General features: G+C 41.1%; 1 pseudogene; it reads left to right on the forward strand.

The window, feature by feature from the left end:
* The first annotated feature begins 13,672 nt into the window (after positions 1-13,672).
* Positions 13,673-14,934, forward strand: LOC113253724 (syntaxin-6-like; annotated as a pseudogene).
* The last annotated feature ends 3,383 nt before the right edge of the window (positions 14,935-18,317 follow it).

Consider the following 18,317-nt stretch of genomic DNA (forward strand, 5'->3'; position numbering starts at 1 on the left):
CCACCTGCCCCCATCTCCCTACGATCCTAAAGGATTGATACTCAGCCCAGCAGGGGTCTCTAGGATCTATACCCTATTTCACATTCCATATTTCTATACCTATAGTGTGGGTTGTTAAATATTTTGAATGTCTTCCCTGCTAGGAAAATGGTAAGAAATGAAAAACAGAGCAAGGCAGTGTAATAAGAACTGTGATTTTTTTAACTGAATGATCAGAGTAAGTCTCATCAAGAAGGTGGCATTTGAGCAGAGATCTGAAAGAAGGAAGGGAATGAGCCTTGCAATTATCTGGGAGAAAACAGTCTAGTTAGAGGAATGGCAAAGGGGGCAGAGGAGCAGGAGGTGAGAGCAGTGAAGCAGTGGGGTGCCAGATCCTGGTGGACTTTGGAAGGGCTTCGAAACTACACGAGTGAGATGGGAGCTTTTGGCGGGTGCTCGGTAGAGGCAGGGTGTGATCATAGATATATAGATCTGGATGTAGGCGTGGATGACTTTAATGACAAATAATTTATATATACCATATAATTCACTCAGTAAAGTGTACAGTTCGCTGCTTTACAGTATATTCACAGAGTCGTGTAGCCATCACCAAGGTCCATTTTAGAACATCTTCATCATCCCAAAAAGCAACCCCTTCCCTTCAGATGTCACCTCCTAATCTTCCACCACCCCTCACCCCAAACTGTGGTAATCACCGATCAACCTTCTGTCTCTATATTTGCTTATTCTGGACATTTTGTATAAATCGCAGCACATTTCAGTACTTCATTCCTTCGTATGGCCAAATAATATCCTATTGTCCGTATATAGTGCATTTTGTTTATCCATTCATCTGCTAATAGAGTTCAGGGTTGTTTCCACTTTTTGGCCCTTATGAATAATGGTGCTATGAACATTCATATAAAGTTTTTATCTGGGCTTATGTTTTCATTTATCTTTGGTACATACCTAGGAGTGGAACTGCTAGGTCAGCTGGTAACTACGTTTAACTTTTTATGAAACTGCCAGACTGTTTTCCTAAAGTGGTTGCGTTTTACACACCCACCAGCAATGTATGAGGGTTCCTCCTTCACATTGTTGGTAACACTTGATCTTATTTTTATACTAGTCATCATAGTGGGTGTGAAGTGTTACTGCACTGTGGTTTTGATTTGAGTTTTCCGTATGACTGATGATGTTAAGCATCTTTTCGTGGGCTTAGTGGCCTTTTATTTATCTTCTTTTAGAAATGTCTATTCCAATCCTTCACGTATCGTCTAATTGGGTTATTTGTCTTTTTATTGAGTTGCAAGTGTTCTTTATATATCCTAGATTTGCAAATATTTTTTCCCATTCTGTGGGTTGCCTTTCTTTGCTTTCTTGATGGTGTCCTTTGAAGCACAAAATTTTTAATTTTGATGAAGTGCAATTTATCTTTTCTTTTGTTGTTTATGCCTTTGGTTTCACAACAAAGAATATGTTGCCAAATCCAAGATCATGAATATTTGCAACTATGTTTTTAAAGAGTTTTGCCTTTTTTTTTACTCAAGATTTCCATGGAGAGGAACAACTTAGAGTCTTTTTCTTTTTAAAGATTTTATTTATTTATTTGAGAGAGAGAGAGAGAGAGTACAAGTGGGGGGGGGGGCAGAGGGACAGCAGACTCCCCTCTGAATGCAGAGCCCAATGCAGGGCTTGATGAGGGCTTGGTCCCAGGACCCTGAGATCATGACCTGAGTTGAAGTCAGACACTCAACCAACTGAGCCACCCAGGCACCCTTAACTCATCCTTAAGCCAATTTTTTGAGGCCTTGTCTTGGCAAGGCTGTACAAAAAATAAAGAATTTGGGCTTTTACATTTAAGTCTTTAATTCATTTTGATTTAATTTCTGTGTCTGGTGCAAGGTAGGAGGTCTAGCGCATTCTTTGGCATGTAGCTATTCAGTTGTCCCACCACCATTTGTTGAAAAGACTGTTCTTTCCTCATTGGATGATCTTGGCATCCTTAATAAATGAACCAGAGATATATGGATTTATTTCTGAATTCCCACTTCTATTTCATATATATATATGTATCTATTTATGTCTTTATTATTGCTCCTTTGTAGTTTTGAATATGGAAAGTGTGAGTCCTCCAACTTTTTCTTCTTTCTTCAAGATTGTTTTGGCTATTCTAGGTCTCTTGAATTTCCATATGAATTTTAGGATCAATTGTCAATTTCTACAAAGAAACCAGTTGGGATTTTGATAGGGACTGCATTAAATCTATAGATGAATTTGGAGAGTATTGCGATCTTACTAATTCAGTCTTCTGAATTATGAACTTGGAATGTTTTCCATTTATGTAGGTTTTCTTTAATTTCTTTCAACTATGTTTTGTAGTTTTCGGAATATAAGTTTTCCATTTCCTTTGTTAAATTTATTCCTAAGTGTTTTATTCTTGTTAATGCTCTTATAAATGAAATTGCTTTCTTAATTTCATTTTTGGATTGCTTATTACAAGTGTATAGAGTTGCAATTGATTTTATAACTGGTATCTTATAATTTCAGTGAACTCATTAATTAGTTCTAATAGTTTTTTAATGGATTCCATCTTAGGATTTTCTGAATACAAGATCATGTCATCTGCAAATAGAGATAGTTTCATTTCCTTTTCAGTCTGAATGCTTTTTAGTTCATTTTCTTGCCTGGTTCATATTTTAACAAATCCCTCTGGTTGCTGTGTTGAGAATACACCAGATCAGAGTGAGAGAAAAGCAGAAATCTAGGTGGGCAAGATAGTGCATGGGAGCAGGCAGGAGCAGGTGGTAGCAGAAAAGGGGTCACAAAGTGATTCAGGGCATTTCTCTTTTGTTCTTCTCTTCTTTATTTCTTCTTTGTCTGACTGACCATCTTGGTGACTTTTTGCCTTGGCCAACAACAAAGCCAGCACTAACTTTCTTAAAATGTTCCTGTGGTAAAATTCTTAGTAAGCAGTTCTGCACTAAGGAAGCAGATACCAGACAGGAGACAAAAGAAACCCAAACCCTACATGTTCCATTTCTGCAAGAACAGATCCTATAAGACTGGTTGGACTGAAGTCCTATTTTTATGAAAGGAGGAAGAGAGAAGTATCCATCACCAGGTCTCAGAAATGCTGCAATCCTCAGCAACCAGCTAAAGATAGCCCAGGCAAGGAACTCTGCCCAGACTTGGGGAGCCCTCAATGCTCTGGATATCGGGGATATTTTAGACTTCTCCAGTGAGCAGCCATCCCAAATGATCAGATCTTTCACCCTGGGAAAACCAGCTTAGCCAGTCTTCCTCAGGAACTTCTCCCTAAAGATAGTAATGCAGGAAAATTCTCCATAAGTCCCCTTCACCTAAACCCTTCAAATCAGACGTGATTGATCTGTCCTTCCGGTAGGCAGGATCCTAGACTTCTAATCAGAGCTGGGGCCTAGGTTGAGACCAGGGAAGCACCTTGGGCACTAGAATGACTCTAAGAGTGAGGGCTTCCTTAAATTTTACATCCTGGGTGCTTTGCTTGCCTCACTGTACTTCCACCCCCTGTTCTCATACCAGCTTTGCCACTGACAGGCCATGTGGACCAGGACAAATCAGTTGTCCTCTCTGAGCCTCAGTTTACTCATCTGAGAAGTTGAAGTTCTGGACTTAAATCAGTGTTTCTCAATAATGACCCATGAACTCAAACTAATCCTTAATTTTCAGATTCACAAAACCTTTACCAAATGTCCTCACTTCTTAAAATCTATAAATTGATTTTTTTAAAGATTGTATTTACTTGTTTGAGAGAGAGAGAGAAAGTGGGGGAGAGGGAGAGGAGGAGAGGAGAGGAGAGAGACCCTTAAGCAAACTCCATGCTGAGCACAGAGACAGATGCAGGGCTTGATCCCAAGACCCTGAGATCAGGACCTGACCCCAAACCAAGAGTCAGACTCAAACAACTGCACCACCTAAGTGCCCCTATAATTGGATTTTTTAAAAACCAGCCTTATGAGAACTTAATGTATGACTATAGAATTAGTAGATAGGTTCAGTGTCCTCCATATGATTCATCCTTCTTAAGGAATCTGCTTCATCTTATCCACAGCCCTGAGGGGGTCTCCCCCCACCCCGGAACTATTCTAACTTTGCTCCCTGTCATGACCAAAGGTGATTGGACCAGAAGCAGACCCCAGACCCAGGATGAACCAATCTATAGCCTGGACTGAGTCAAGGAGATTATCCCTTTCATATGGGCATTGTAGAGACCCCATAGTCAATAACGGTGTGCAGTCCAGTGGTCAAATCAGACAAACTGATGCTGGTGGCCATGGGGCATGTGTGCAAGCAGAGGAAGCTGCTTATAAGAAGGAGGAGGCAGAGAAAAGCAGCAATGAGAAGTCCTGTGGCCCACAAAAGATGACAAACTACTTGGCTCTTGAGAGATGTAGAGAATCCTCAGTTCCTGACTTTCCTGTTCTAGTGCCAACATGAGTCATGAACTGTCCTCACATTCTTGAGTTGAGTCCTTATACAAACCACAGCCAAAGCAATTGTGATTAAAGCAGAGGAAAGGACAAACTCTTCAACAATACAATTGCTATACTTGGGAAAAGATTTAGAGAGATTCCTGCCTCATACTGTGAAGAAAAAAATTCCAGAAGCATTAAAAAATAATGTTAAAGAAGTGAATTTTAAAATGCATATTCCCAAACAAGACCCATCTCTATGCTGCCTACAAGAGCCTCGTTTTAGACCTAAAGACACCTGCAGATTGAAAGTGAGGGGATGGAGAAACATTTATCATGTAAATGGATGTCGAAACAAAGCTGGAGTAGCCATTCTTATATCAGACAAACTAGACTTTGAACCAAAGACTATAACAAGAGATGAAGAAGGACACTATATCATAATTAAAGGGTCTATCCAGCAAGAAGATCTAACAATTGTAAATATTTATGCCCCCAACATGGGAGTACCCAAATATATAAAACAATGGATAACAAACATAAGGATTGTTTGAGTTCATTGGTAATAATACAATAATACTAGGGGACTTTAATATCCTATTTACATCAATGGACAGATCATCTAAACAGAAAATCAACAAGGAAACAATGGCTTTGAATGACACACTGGACCAGATAGACTTAAACAGATATATTCAGAACTTTCCAACCTAAAGCAGCAGCATACACATTTTTTTCAAGTGCACATGGGACATTCTCCAGAATAGATCACATACTGGGTCACAAATCAAGCCTTAACAAATACAAAAAAGATTGAGATCATACCATGCATATTTTCTGACCACAACACTATGAAACTTGAAGTCAACCACAAGAAAAAGTCTGGAAAGACCACAAATACATGGAGATTAAACAATACTCTACTAAACAATGAATGAGTCAATCAAGATCAAAGAAGAAATTTATTTATTTATTTATTTATTTATTTATTTATTTTTATTATATTATGTTAGTCACCATACAGTACATCCCTGGTTTCCGATGTAAAGTTCCATGATTCATTAGTTGCGTATAACACCCAGTGCACCATGCAATACATGCCCTCCCCACCACCCATCACCAGCCTACTCCATTCCCCCCCCCGAAGCCCTCAGTTTGTTTCTCAGAGTCCATAGTCTCTCATGCTTCATTCCCCCTTCTGATTACCCCCCCTTTCTTTATCCCTTTCTTCTCCTACCGATCTTCCCAGTTCTTATGTTCCATATATGAGAGAAATCATATGATAATTGTCTTTCTCTGCTTGACTTATTTCACTTAGCATTATCTCCCCCAGTGCCGTCCATGTTGCAGCAAATGTTGAGAAATCGTTCTTTTTGATGGCTGAGTAATATTCCATTGTATATATGGACCACAACTTCTTAATCCAGTCATCTGTTGAAGGGCATCTCAGCCCCTTCCACGATTTAGCTATTGTAGACAATGCTGCTATGAACATTGGGGTGCATATGGCCCTTCTCTTCACTATGTCTGTATCTTTGGGGTAAATACCCAGTAGTGCAATGGCTGGACCATAGGGTAGCTCAATTTTTAACTTTTTAAGGGACTTCCACACTGTTTTCCAGAGTGGTTGTACCAATTTGCATTCCCACCAACAACGTAGGAGGGATCCCCTTTCTCCACATCCTCTCCAACAATTGTTGTTTCTTGCCTTGTCAATTTTTGCCATTCTGACTGGCGTAAGGTGGTATCTTAGTGTGGTTTTGATTTGAATTTCCCTGATGGCTAATGATTTTGAACATTTTTTCGTGTGTCTGTTAGCCATTTGTATGTCTTCATTGAAAAAGTGTCTGTTCATATCTTCTGCCCATTTTATGATTTGTTTATTTGTTTCTCACATATTGAGTTTGAGAAGTTCTTTGCAGATCTTGGATACCAGTCTTTTATCTGTAGTATCATTTGCAAATATATTCTCCCATTCTGTGGGCTGCCTCTTAGTTTTTTTGACTGTTTCCTTGGCTGTGCAGAAGCTTTGATCTTGATGAAGTCCCACAAGTTCATTTTATCTTTTGTTTCTCTTGCCTTTGGAGATGTGTCATGAAAAAGGTTGCTTTGGCCGATGTCGTAGAAGTTGCTGCCTATGTTCTCCTCTAGGATTTTGATGGATTCCTGTCTCACATCGAGGTCTTTCATCCATTTGGAGTTTATCTTTGTGTATGGTGTGAGAGAGTGGTCAAGTTTCATTCTTTTGCATGTAGCTGTCCAATTTTCCCAGCACCATTTATTGAAGAGACTGTCTTTTTTCCACGGATGTTTTTTCCTGCTTTGTCAAAAATTAGTTGCCCAAAGAGCCGAGGGTCCATTTCTGGGTTCTCTTTTCTGTTCCATTGGTCTATGTATCTGTTTTTGTGCCAGTACCATGCTGTCTTGGTGATCACAGCTTTGTAGTACAGCTTGAAATCCAGCATTGTGATGCCCCCAGCTTTGTTTTTCCTTTTCAACACTTCCTTGGCGATTCGGGGCCTTTTCTGGTTCCATACAAATTTAAGAGCTATTTGTTCCAGTTCTTTGAAAAATGTCCTTGGTATTTTGATCGGGATAGCATTGAAAGTGTAGATTGCTCTGGGTAGCATGGACATTTTAACTATGTTAATTCTTCTGATCCATGAGCATGGAATATTTTTCCATCTTTTTGTGTCTTCTTCAATGTCTTTTAAGAGTGATTTGTAGTTTCTAGAATATAGGTCCTTTACATCTCTGGTTAAGTTAATTCCAAGGTAATGGAATTAGAAACCAGGAGCACAGTAGACTAGATCAACAGAACTATAAGCTGGTTCTTTGAAAGAGTATATAAAATTGACAGACCACTGGCAAGACTTATCCAAAAGAATAGAGAAAGGACCTAAATCAATAAAATTATGAATGAAAAGGGAGAGGTCACAACCAACACCAATGAAATTGGAAGGATTATTAGAAACTTTTATCAACAGCTTTATGCCAATAAATTAAGCAATCTGGGAGAGATGGAGGACTTCCTGGAAACCTATAAACTACCAAGACTGAAGCAGGAAGAAATTGATTTTTTAAACAGGCCAATTAATTATGAAGAGATTGAAACAGTGATAAAAAACCTTCCAAAAAACAAAACGCCAGGACCAGATGGTTTTCCTGGGGAATTCTACCAAACATTCAAAGAAGAAATAATACCTATTCTCCTAAAGCTATTTCAAAAAATAGAAACAGAAGGAAAGCTACCAAACTCATTCTATGAGGCCAATATTACCCTCATCCCCAAACCAGGCAAAGACCCCAACAAAAAGGAGAATTACAGACCGATTTCCCTAACGAATATGGATGCCAAAATTCTCAACAAGATCCTGGCTAATAGAATCCAACAGTACATTAAAAGGATTATCCATCATGACCAAGTGGGATTCATCCCTGGGATGCAAGGGTGGTTCAACATTCACAAAACTATCAGTGTCATAAATTTTATCAGGAAAAAAAAAGCCAAAAATCATATGATTCTCTCAAGAGATGCAGAAAAAGCATTTCACAAAATACAGCATCCTTTCCTGATTAAAACCCTTCAGAGTGTAGGGATAGAGGGTACATTCCTCAATCTCATAAAAACCATCTATGAAAAGCCTACAGCAAATATCATTCTCAATGGGGAAAAGCTGGAAGCCTTTCCCTTAAGATCAGGAACACGACAAGGATGCCCACTCTCACCACTATTATTCAACATAGTACTAGAAGTCCTTGCAACAGCAATCAGGCAACAAAAAGGTATTAAAGGTATCCAAATTGGCAAAGAAGAAGTCAAACTGTCTCTCTTCGCAGATGACATGATACTCTATATGGAAAACCCAAAAGAATCCACTCCTAAACTATTAGAAGTTATAGAGCAATTCGGTGATGTGGCGGGATACAAAATCAATGCTCACAAATCAAAGAAGAAATTTTAAAAAGAATACATGGAAACAGATGAAAATGAAAACACAACAGTTCAAAATCTTTGGGATGAAGCAAAAGCTGTCCTAAGAGGCTGGTATATAGTAATACAAGCTTACCTCAAGAAGCAAGAAAAATCTCAAATAAACAACCTAGTCTTACACCCAAAGGAGCTAGAAAAAGAACAAATGAAGCCTCAAGCCAGCAGAAGGAAAGAAATAATAAAAATTAGAGCAGAAATAAATGTTACAGAAACTAAAAAATAATAGGACAGATCACTGAAACCAGGAGCTGGTTCTCTGAAAAAATTAATGAAATTGATAAACTCTTAGCCAGACTTATCAAAAAGAAAAGAGAAAGGACCTAAATAAATTAAATCATGAATGAGAGAGAAGAACTAACAACCAGCACAATGGTGATTAATTCAGACAAGAATCATCAATGGATACTGAGTCAAATGAATGGAGGTTTAGTGGGATGAATATATTGGAATAGTTTGAGAGTATCTTTTCACAAAATACTTATCAATTACAAATAGAAAAATGATGATGTAATGTGGGGAAACCTAGCAGATATCAAATTTACCAAGTGATCAAGATTAACGTCACTAGTGGTAGAACAGGTCAATATCAGGAGTTCTCTGATGTGATGCAGTGGAAGAGGACAGCGTCACTTCTGTATATTTCTCCCAAGAATGCATGTCTGAGTCCTGTCCTGAGGAAACCACACCAAGCTAGATACTGCAGAATGAAAGGTCTGTACTCTTTAAAACTTTTAAGGCCCTTATAGGACAGGGAGAGACTAAAGAACTGTTCTAGATTGAAGGAGACAAAAGACATGTGATTATTAAGTGCAAAGCATGAACCAAACAGAAAAGCGACATTGTTGAATATTTGGTGAAATTTGGATGGTCCTTGGATAGGAGGTCAGTGTTATACCAATGCTGACTTCTGATGTCCTGATTTGGAGGGTTATATGTCCTTGGTTTGAGAAGAGGCACATCGAAGATTCTGGGAGTTTAGGGCATCATGTTACAAAGACATATATTTATATAACTTTTATATTTTGGATTTGAAATACTATATAAGCAAATTGCATGTATATGACATTTATTTATCATTAGTATCCCCAAAGATATTATGTAATTTTTGTCTTTCAGTCCTACCATATTTTTGTCAATTTAACAAATATTTCTAGTTTTCTAGAACTCTTACTTGCAACTTTTCCCATAATCTGTTCTTGTTTTACAAACAGAATATATTCTCAATTTTCCCTCCAGTTCTGGACGCTGCCAATTGTACATGCCACAAGTACCTCATATCAGCCTAATCAAAGTGGAACTCTCCATCTTTGCTTTCAAGCCTGTGGATCCTGCAGTCTCAGAGGTCACCAAAAGCAACAGCTTTCTCTCTGAGTGGCATGGGGAGCCACTGAAGGGTTTTGAGCGGAGGAGTGACATGATAAAATTTGCTTTTCAAAAGAACGAGCCTATCTCCACTGAGAATAGACTGTAGGGAGGCCATGGAAGAAGCAGAGCCCAGGTAGAAGTAGGATGAAAAATTATCCTGCTTTGCCCCGGGGCTGAGGGGGTTTCCTGAGACTGAACTTGCAATGAGAAACTCAGGAAAGTACCAGGCAAACAGGAAAGAAGTGGTTATGCTAGTTAGGATGTTACTCCAGAAGGTCCAGGTGTGAAATGATTGTAGTATGGCCCAGGTGGAGGTGATTATTAGATGTCATATTCTGTATATAAAATGGGTATTTTACATAAGGTATAATGCATGAGATGTGTCAGGTGAGGAAAAGAGAGGATTCTCGTGTTCTTAGGTAGGGTACTAGGAAAACTGATTACTGTTTTCTGCGACAGGAGGGAGGACTTTGGGAGGAGCCATTTGGGAAGAGGGATGATGAGACAGGGAGCTCAATGTTGGACTTCCTGAGCATGAGGTATCTATTTGACATCCACAAGGAGATATTAAATCGTTAAATGCACGAGCCGAGATCAGAGGAGAGAAGTTAGGGCTGTAGATACTCGATATAGATGGTCTTCAAAAAGAAGTTCATGAAGAGTGTACATAAGAGTTCCAGAACTTAGTCTGGAGACTCCAGTATTAAGAGGGTAGACATTGGAGTGTGTATGAGCTATGGAGAGTGAGGAGGGAACTGCCAGTGAGGTCAGAGGTCAACCAGGAGAATGCGAGTGCTTGAAGCCAAGTGATGGCAGTGTTCAAGGAGTGATTGCCTGCGTCCAGTGTAAGATGGGACCTGAGAATCTAACATGGGATTTAGTTATAAGGAGATCATTGTTGATCTTGACAAGATTTATTTTGGCAGAATGGTGAGGGCAAAGTCTTTGATTAAGACAGAATGGGAGATGAAGAATCAGAGGCAACTAGTTTAGATGAGTTTTTCAAATTCACCTGCAAAGGGCAGAGGAGAGACAGGCAGTACCTGGAGGGGGAGGCAGAGGATTGTTTGTTGTGTTTTAAGATGTGGAAATACATGCCTGTTTGCACGCTGATGGGAGTGATACAGTAGGATAAAGGGGAGACAATGGTGAATCCGCATCCCTAGGATGGAGAGAAGGAATGGGATCTAGGGCATAGGAGAAGGAGCTGGGCTGATCTAAGAGCAGGGATGATGACTTCATGGTAAGAGGAAGATAGAGGATCAGGTAGCTGGATAGATCTGGTGTTGGGAGCTCATGGGAATTCTCTTCTGACCCTTTTAATTCTCAGGGAAATCAAGGTAGTCAGCTGCAGATGAGGATGGGGGAGGCCACCCTGGAGGTCTGAAAAGAAAGATCAAGATATAAAATCATTGTCTAGGGAGGAAGGGAGTGAGTAGAATAAGGAAAAGAAGGACAGTTATTGAATAGCACACTGGGCCCTTTGAGGTTTTGGTAGTCACGAACTTAGAGACCAGTCAGCACTTTAGAACTTTGGGTTCCCTGAATTATAGCTGTTTTTTTCTGTTTGTTCATCCTGGTTCTTCACCAATTTTGCTTTTGATTTTGCAGAGATGTCTGGTGGTTAGTCGTTGCCTATTCATGGTTGAAATGAAGGGCTAGGTTAATTCATGTAGGTGGCTGGAGATAACAATCTTCAGTTGGAAAGACCCTCCAAGTGCTGCGTAGACTAAATGAAAGAAGATCCACAACTAGACACAAATGGTCAGGTCTCAGAACTAAGCATTCAGATGCAATCCAAAAAGCTTCTGGTATGAAACTATGTATTGTAACAGCAGGAATGTCACCTGCAAAGAAAGGAGAATCAGACTGTCATCAGCAACCCTGGGGGCTAGAAGCCAACCACCAAGCCTTGAAAATTCTAGAATTCTAGACCAAACTCAATTACCAATACAACTTGAAGGTAGCATAAACACACCTTTCATAGTTTTGGGATTATCCCGATAAAATAAGTGAATAAACAAAGGAAGAAAAGGGCAAGAGATCATGAATCCATCTCAGGAGAGTGAAGAATGGAAATTCCAGGAGAGAGGTTTACTTTTAATTACTCCTGTTTGCATACCTTTCCTTAGATTTGAATGTCTACCTTGTGCATTTATCACTCTTACAACTGTTAAAAAACAAAAGAAATAATAGGCCCAAGGTGGAGTCATTTGCCCCCAAGATAGCAAACCAAGACTTAATGGTGGTTTCAGTCTCTCCCAGGAATGGAATTTTAAACCAACCAGTCTGGCATTTCCTGGTCAGCATTAGTAAGGTCATCTGCCTGATAGACCCCAGTCTTCCCCCCCAAAGTAAGGTAACCGTGCTTGTGAAATAATCCTTTTTGTCTTTTGCTAATAACCTCCTTGTTCTGCCCTCCTTCCTATAAAAGGCTTCCATTTTGTACAGCTCCTTGGAGAGCCCATTTATTATATGGGATGCTGCCCTATTCATGGACTGTTGGATAAGGCTGATTAGGTCTCAACGTAACTCAGTTGAATTTTTGTTCTTTTTTTTTTTCCAGGGGAAAAAGTGATTTAATACCCACCAATCCCCCCACCCACAAGTAATTACATACTGGGCTTTCACCTTCTCTTCCAATTCTGAATCCTTCTGTTTTTTTCCTCTTAATGAGAGAAAAGTTAAAGTAGACTTAAGGTCACCAAAAACCAAAAAAAATTGGCCAAGGGCTCCTTATCTAACATTTTTTACTTCCATGAAACTGTATTTCTGTGTGTCCTCCAAGCCAGACATGCATTCACTGCCACTTATGAAGTGAAGGATGTAAATGAGGATAGACCAGCTGTTACAGTGAACAGATTTTGTGAAATGCCTTCTGTTTTAATGCTTTTAAGTTTCACATTTTATTGACTTCTGACATTCCACTTTCCTAGATTATAGGAAAGCTCTGTGTATGTAGTTTGTTTTAAAAATGTGCCAATGCTAGGGCATCTGGGTGGCTCAGTCATTTAAGCTTCTGACTCTTGATTTCACCTCAGGTCATGATCTCAGGGTCATGGGAATCAAGCCCCACGTTGGGCTCCAAGTTCATCGGGGTATCTGCTTGAGATTCTCTCTCTCTCTCCTTTCCCTCTCTCTCTGCCCCTCCATCCTCTCTATCTAAAATAAATAAATAAATCTTTTTTTAAAAATGTGCCAATGCCTGTACATTAACAAGATTTTTATGGGGTCTGGGTGGCTCAGTTGGTTGGGCGTCTGCCTTCGGCTCAGGTCATCATTCTGGGGTCTTGGGATCAAGTCCCCGTATTGGGCTCTCTGCTCAGCAGGGAGCCTGCTTCTCCCTCTCCCTCTGTGGCTCTGCCTGCTTGTGCTCTCTCTCTTTCTTGCAAATAACTAAATAAAATCTTCAAAAAAAGATTTTAAAAAATAAAACTATGTAAAACATGTAATTTATTGGTCTTTTTGGGATGTTTGATGTCTCACCCGTGTATCACAACTGAGCCATTATTTGCTTCCTCATTTTCATGACACTGCTGAGGATTCGGCTGTTGAGAAATATGCAGGCTCCTTGTGTTTATCTACAAAAGCTTTACTCAGTTTGTCAACATTTTCATCTTTCACAATGTTGATCTTCTTAGGAGTAGTGGTAATCGGTTTTGTTTTGTCTTTAGTCTTAAAGCTTTTTTGGCTGGCTATATGAAATGCATTTCTGGACTTCTGCCCTCTTAGTTTGTTGTTGGTTATTGTCTTCAATACCCTAGTGCAGCAACTCAAGATCCAGGTGACACCGAATTTTTGTTCTTCAGCAGATTTGATACAGCGACAAGATCTGAGGTGGTCTTCGGACAGCGTTTGGGGGTCAGTGAGAAACACAGGCATGGTACCCCTCAAGGCCTTTGAGTTCACTATCTTTCTTGACATTTCTGAGGGTCATAGGTCAGTTCCTCTCAGTTCTGAGCTCTGCCCTCTGCACTGAGCTCCCAATCCAACTGGCTTTCCTTTACAGGGCAGAGGATTCTTCCCAGAGCCAAGTGAGCTGCCAGACAATTCTGCCTGGAACCAAGCTCCTAACCCTTTGGATCTCAATTCCCAGGTTTTTGAGTGGAAAATTCCAACCTTTGCCATGCTAGGAATTGTTTGTGGTTATGGCTGGAGTTGGTCTGGGTCCAGTTTGGGACTGGACTGGGTCCAGCAGGAGGCCTCAGGTGAATAAAATTTATTTAAATGGGATTTTTTCTATCTGAAGAGTTGAGTGTGCCATCTTCTGGCACTTGTGCTTCCTTTAATGCTTAAGAATATAGTCCTGGCAGGGGTGGAGGCAGGAAAGGGGGCAGGCATTAGAGTCTGAGGTTTGGTCTACAGGGCGATCGAGTGCTGGACCCACAGCGGTCCCGTGTGCACTGGCCTGTGTGCACCAGCTGCTCTGGGTTCCCCAGGCTGAGGAAGTAGCCATGGCTGCAGAAGATCTGTGGGGTTGGCAGGGGGAGGCTCAAAGGCTGCAGATGGAGCAGGTATGAGGCAACTGGGGGCTGGGATGCTGTGTCTATGGAGGACCCCTTCTTTGTGGTGAAAGAAGAGGTACAGAAAGCAGTCAACACCACCCAGGGATTATTTCAGAGATGGACAGAGCTCTTCCAGGACCCCTCCACAGCAATGAGGGAAGAAATCAACTGGACCACCAATGAGCTGAGAAACAACCTATGGAGCATAGATTGGGATCTAGAGGACCTTGACTAGATCATCAGCATAGTTGAAGCAAAAGCTAGAAAATTCATCCTTGATGTGATTGAATTAAGTAGAAGATAAACCTTCATCCCAAGTACTTGGCAAGTAGTCAGGGACCAGATGTCAGCTTCAACTGTGCAGGCATTAGCTGAACAAAAAGTAGAAAGTCACTGCTAGGGGACAGTGGTGGTCAGGACTGGAGTGCCTGAAAGACAGAGAAATACAGATACCTTGACTGTGAATTCCACTTAGGCAACTCCCATTTCATCCAGTAGCAGCAAGCACAGCAACAGTTGATCTAAGACAGAAGGATGAGCAGGGGAGCTGGTCTCTGGCAGCCCCAGGGTGCTGAAGAACAAGTCCCAGCCCATCGGAGGGGACCTGGAGGAACAGACAATAGACAGATTCTTCTGAGAAGATGCTTGGAGTATTGTGAGGAATGGGAGCATGAGACAGGTACAGCTCTGTAAGCTCCCTGGAGATTCAGGTACCAAAGAGGTTGGACACAAACTGATTTCACTTTATCATCCCACGACTCCCCTGCTCCATCAAACAGAACTTCTTGCTCTGCATCTTAAACTTTAACATAATGAAAAAAGTTTATAAATTTAATTTCAATTAATAAAAAAGTCTTCCCTCTCAAAAATAAAACAAAACAAAGAAGAAAACAACAACAACAAAAGAACTATAGTCCTGGAAGCCGCAGATATCCGGCAAAATGGCAAAATTTTACTAAAAGTAATGTAGTATTACAAGGGCCGTTATGAGCAACATTCCAATTAAAAAAGATTGCTCATTTAAGAAATGCACTTGAGAAACGCTCAAGGGATTCCAAGTTGAGTAAACAAAATGGGATACCTACTTTAATTGGTATGCAGAAACTTTCAAAAGTCTTCAAGATTCCAAAATAGCTTCACTAAAAGACACATTACAAAAGGCTAATGAAAAATTAAAGATGCAAGAGGTACCTAAAACACAAGGGGATAGGACTGACTGATACCACTTCCCTACAGTCTCTTTTTCACCTGAGTGCTCACATTTTACCAAATTCTCTGTCTGAACTGCCTTTCCCCCCGAAGAGACTATTAGAACTTTTAAGGTTTATTTATTTATTTTAGAGTGTGTGTGTGTGTGTGTATGTGAGTGTGTACAGAGAGTGAGGGGTGTAGGTAGAGGGAGAGAGAAGTTCAAGCAGACTCCCGGCTGACCAAGGAGCCCCATGCAGGGCTGGATCTCACTACCCTGAGATCACGACCTGAGCTGAAGTCAAGAGTCGGCGGAGCTACCGAGGCATCCCTAGACAGTTACCTTTTAAAATAAAACTACCCAAGGTCACTGACAAACGACGCTGAGGTATCCTCAGTCCTTGGTCAAAGACTGAACAATAGGGCCAAAGTTACAGAATTTCCTAACCTATGGAGGAAACGGAAAAGCTTTTTGAAGAGTGTAGAGTCATTATCCGGGCCCATGACCCTGAGCTGCCAGATCTTTATCAGCTTGTGCACTTGTTGGCAGGTCCTGGGGAAGCCCAGATGGAGGCAGGAAGCAAGATGGCAAAACCCCAAGAGTGATGAATTAGAGATCCTCAACCAGAAAGGGCTGGCAGAATAGCAACTGAAATTTTTATAAGCCATTCCTAGAGTCTTCCTGTTTGCACTGATTGGTATATGATACAAACATGCAGACAAAATAAAGATAAATCTGTGGCAGGTTTTCAAGCCCATTTGGAAGGCCTTTTTCTGTAGCATGTGGGGTTCCATACAATAAATAAGGTCACCCTGCCTGCTTTAGCTGCCCTTTTTGTAAATGGATCATCTCCTGAAATCCGTGGTTGAAAATAAGATGGGAGGCCACTGCCTGACTGAATTTGTGACCATAGCTGAGCATTTTGAAAGGACCCTGAGCAAGATCACAAACAAAAATCCACCAAATAGCTTCATGGCTACAACAGCTTCAAGGCCAGAAACTCAAAATAACACCTCTCCCATTGCACCCCCCCAGGGGTCCATCATCAGAAAAAAACGCTGGTCCAAAGAGTAATGCCTCAGGTGTAAGACACTGGGACACTGGAAGAGAGATTGTCCTCAAAGGTCCTATGTAAATTCTCGAAAGTCCTCATGTCTACCTTCAAAGGAGGGACCCGGTAGGGGCCTCACCCACAGTTAATGGGCCCTAAGGGGTTCTCCAGTAAACTATTACCAATAATTCCTAAACAGCCAAGGGGAAACTAAAATCAAAATTAATGGGTTACCTTGTCAAATTCTAGTTGAACTATGCTTTCTGCTTTAAATGCCACCCTCATAGGGGCACCTGGGTGGCTCAGTCGTTAAGCGTCTGTCTTCGTCTCAGGGCGTGATCCCAGTGTTCTGGGATCGAGCCCCACATCAGGCTCCTCCGTTGGAAGCCTGCTTCTTCCTCTCCCACTCCCCCTGCTTGTGTTCCCTCTCTCGCTGGCTGTCTCTATCTCTGTCAAATAAATAAATAAAATCTTTAAAAAAAGAAAATGCCACCATCATAAAACAGCAAATCCCTCAGAGTAAAAAGGAAGTTTCCACAGTGGAGTTATCTAACAAATTTCAGAGAGAATTTATCACAATCAGTACAAATGGCTCTGGGACCTTTTACTGAAAAACACTTCTTTCTATGTGATACAGCCAGGCCCAGGAAGAGATCTTCTGTCTAAATTAAAAGGGCATATGTTGGGGCGCCTGGGTGGCTCAGTCGGTTAAGCATCTAACTCTTGATTTCAGCTCAGGTCATGATCTTAGGGTTATGGGATTAAGCCCTGCACTGGGCTCCTCACTCAGCAGGGAGTCTGCTAGAGAGTCTCTCTTTCCCTCTCCCTCTGTCCCTCCCCCCTGCCATGTGCTCACACATACTCTCTCTCAAATAAATAAATAAATCTTTTACAAAATGAAAAATAAAAGGGCTAATACATTTTGTCTCCTTACCTTAGAATTCCTGACCAAGTTGAACTTGATCTTTTATGTTCCTTACAGTTCGTCCTTGACACAGAAGAGGAAGAATTCCAAAAAGCTAATTGAGGTGCCTGAAAATCTGTGGCCTACTTTTTTTAAAGATTTATTTATTTCAGAGAGAGAGACAGACAGCACAAGTGGGAGGGGCAGAGGGAGAGACACTCTCAGGCAGACTCCGTGCTCAGCGTGGAGCTAGACACAGGGCTCGATCCCGTGATCCTGAGATCACGACCTGAGCTGAAGCCAACAGTGGGATGTTTAACTGACTGCACCACCCAGGCGCCCACCCCTGTGGCCTCCTTCTAATACTGATATTGGAAAAATAAAAAATGCAGAACCTCAAAAGATTCAGATAGATATAATTAAACCTCCCCCTAGGTTGTTACCTCAATGTCCATTCAAACCTGAGGCCACACAAGGCCTCACACCCAGAGGAGAAGGCCTAATCGCCCAGGGGCTTGTCATTGACAAGGTTTGTCGTCTAACTGCCATGTGGGAAAGGGTGGAGGACTCCTTGTAAAGTCCTTTTAAGGGTAGTTTCCTCTTAGGGTGGCGGAGGGGGAGTCTCGTCCCTGCCTGCCATTCTTCCAACTATCCTTCATCACCACTTGCCTCAGAATGATGCACTGTTATAAACCTCTGCTCAGCCTTCTTCAGCATCCCTGAGGACTTCAACAGCCTATATCTATTTACCTTTACTTGGAACAACCAATAATATACCTGAACAGTTGTGCCTCAGGCGTTCCCGGAGGCCCCTTCTTATTACTCCCAAGTACTTTGTAGGGAAGGAGAAATTCTTCCTCTACCCTTTAAGGTCTT

Source organism: Ursus arctos, unplaced genomic scaffold (assembly GCF_023065955.2).
Source record: "Ursus arctos isolate Adak ecotype North America unplaced genomic scaffold, UrsArc2.0 scaffold_20, whole genome shotgun sequence".
NCBI classification, from domain to species: Eukaryota; Metazoa; Chordata; class Mammalia; order Carnivora; family Ursidae; genus Ursus; species Ursus arctos.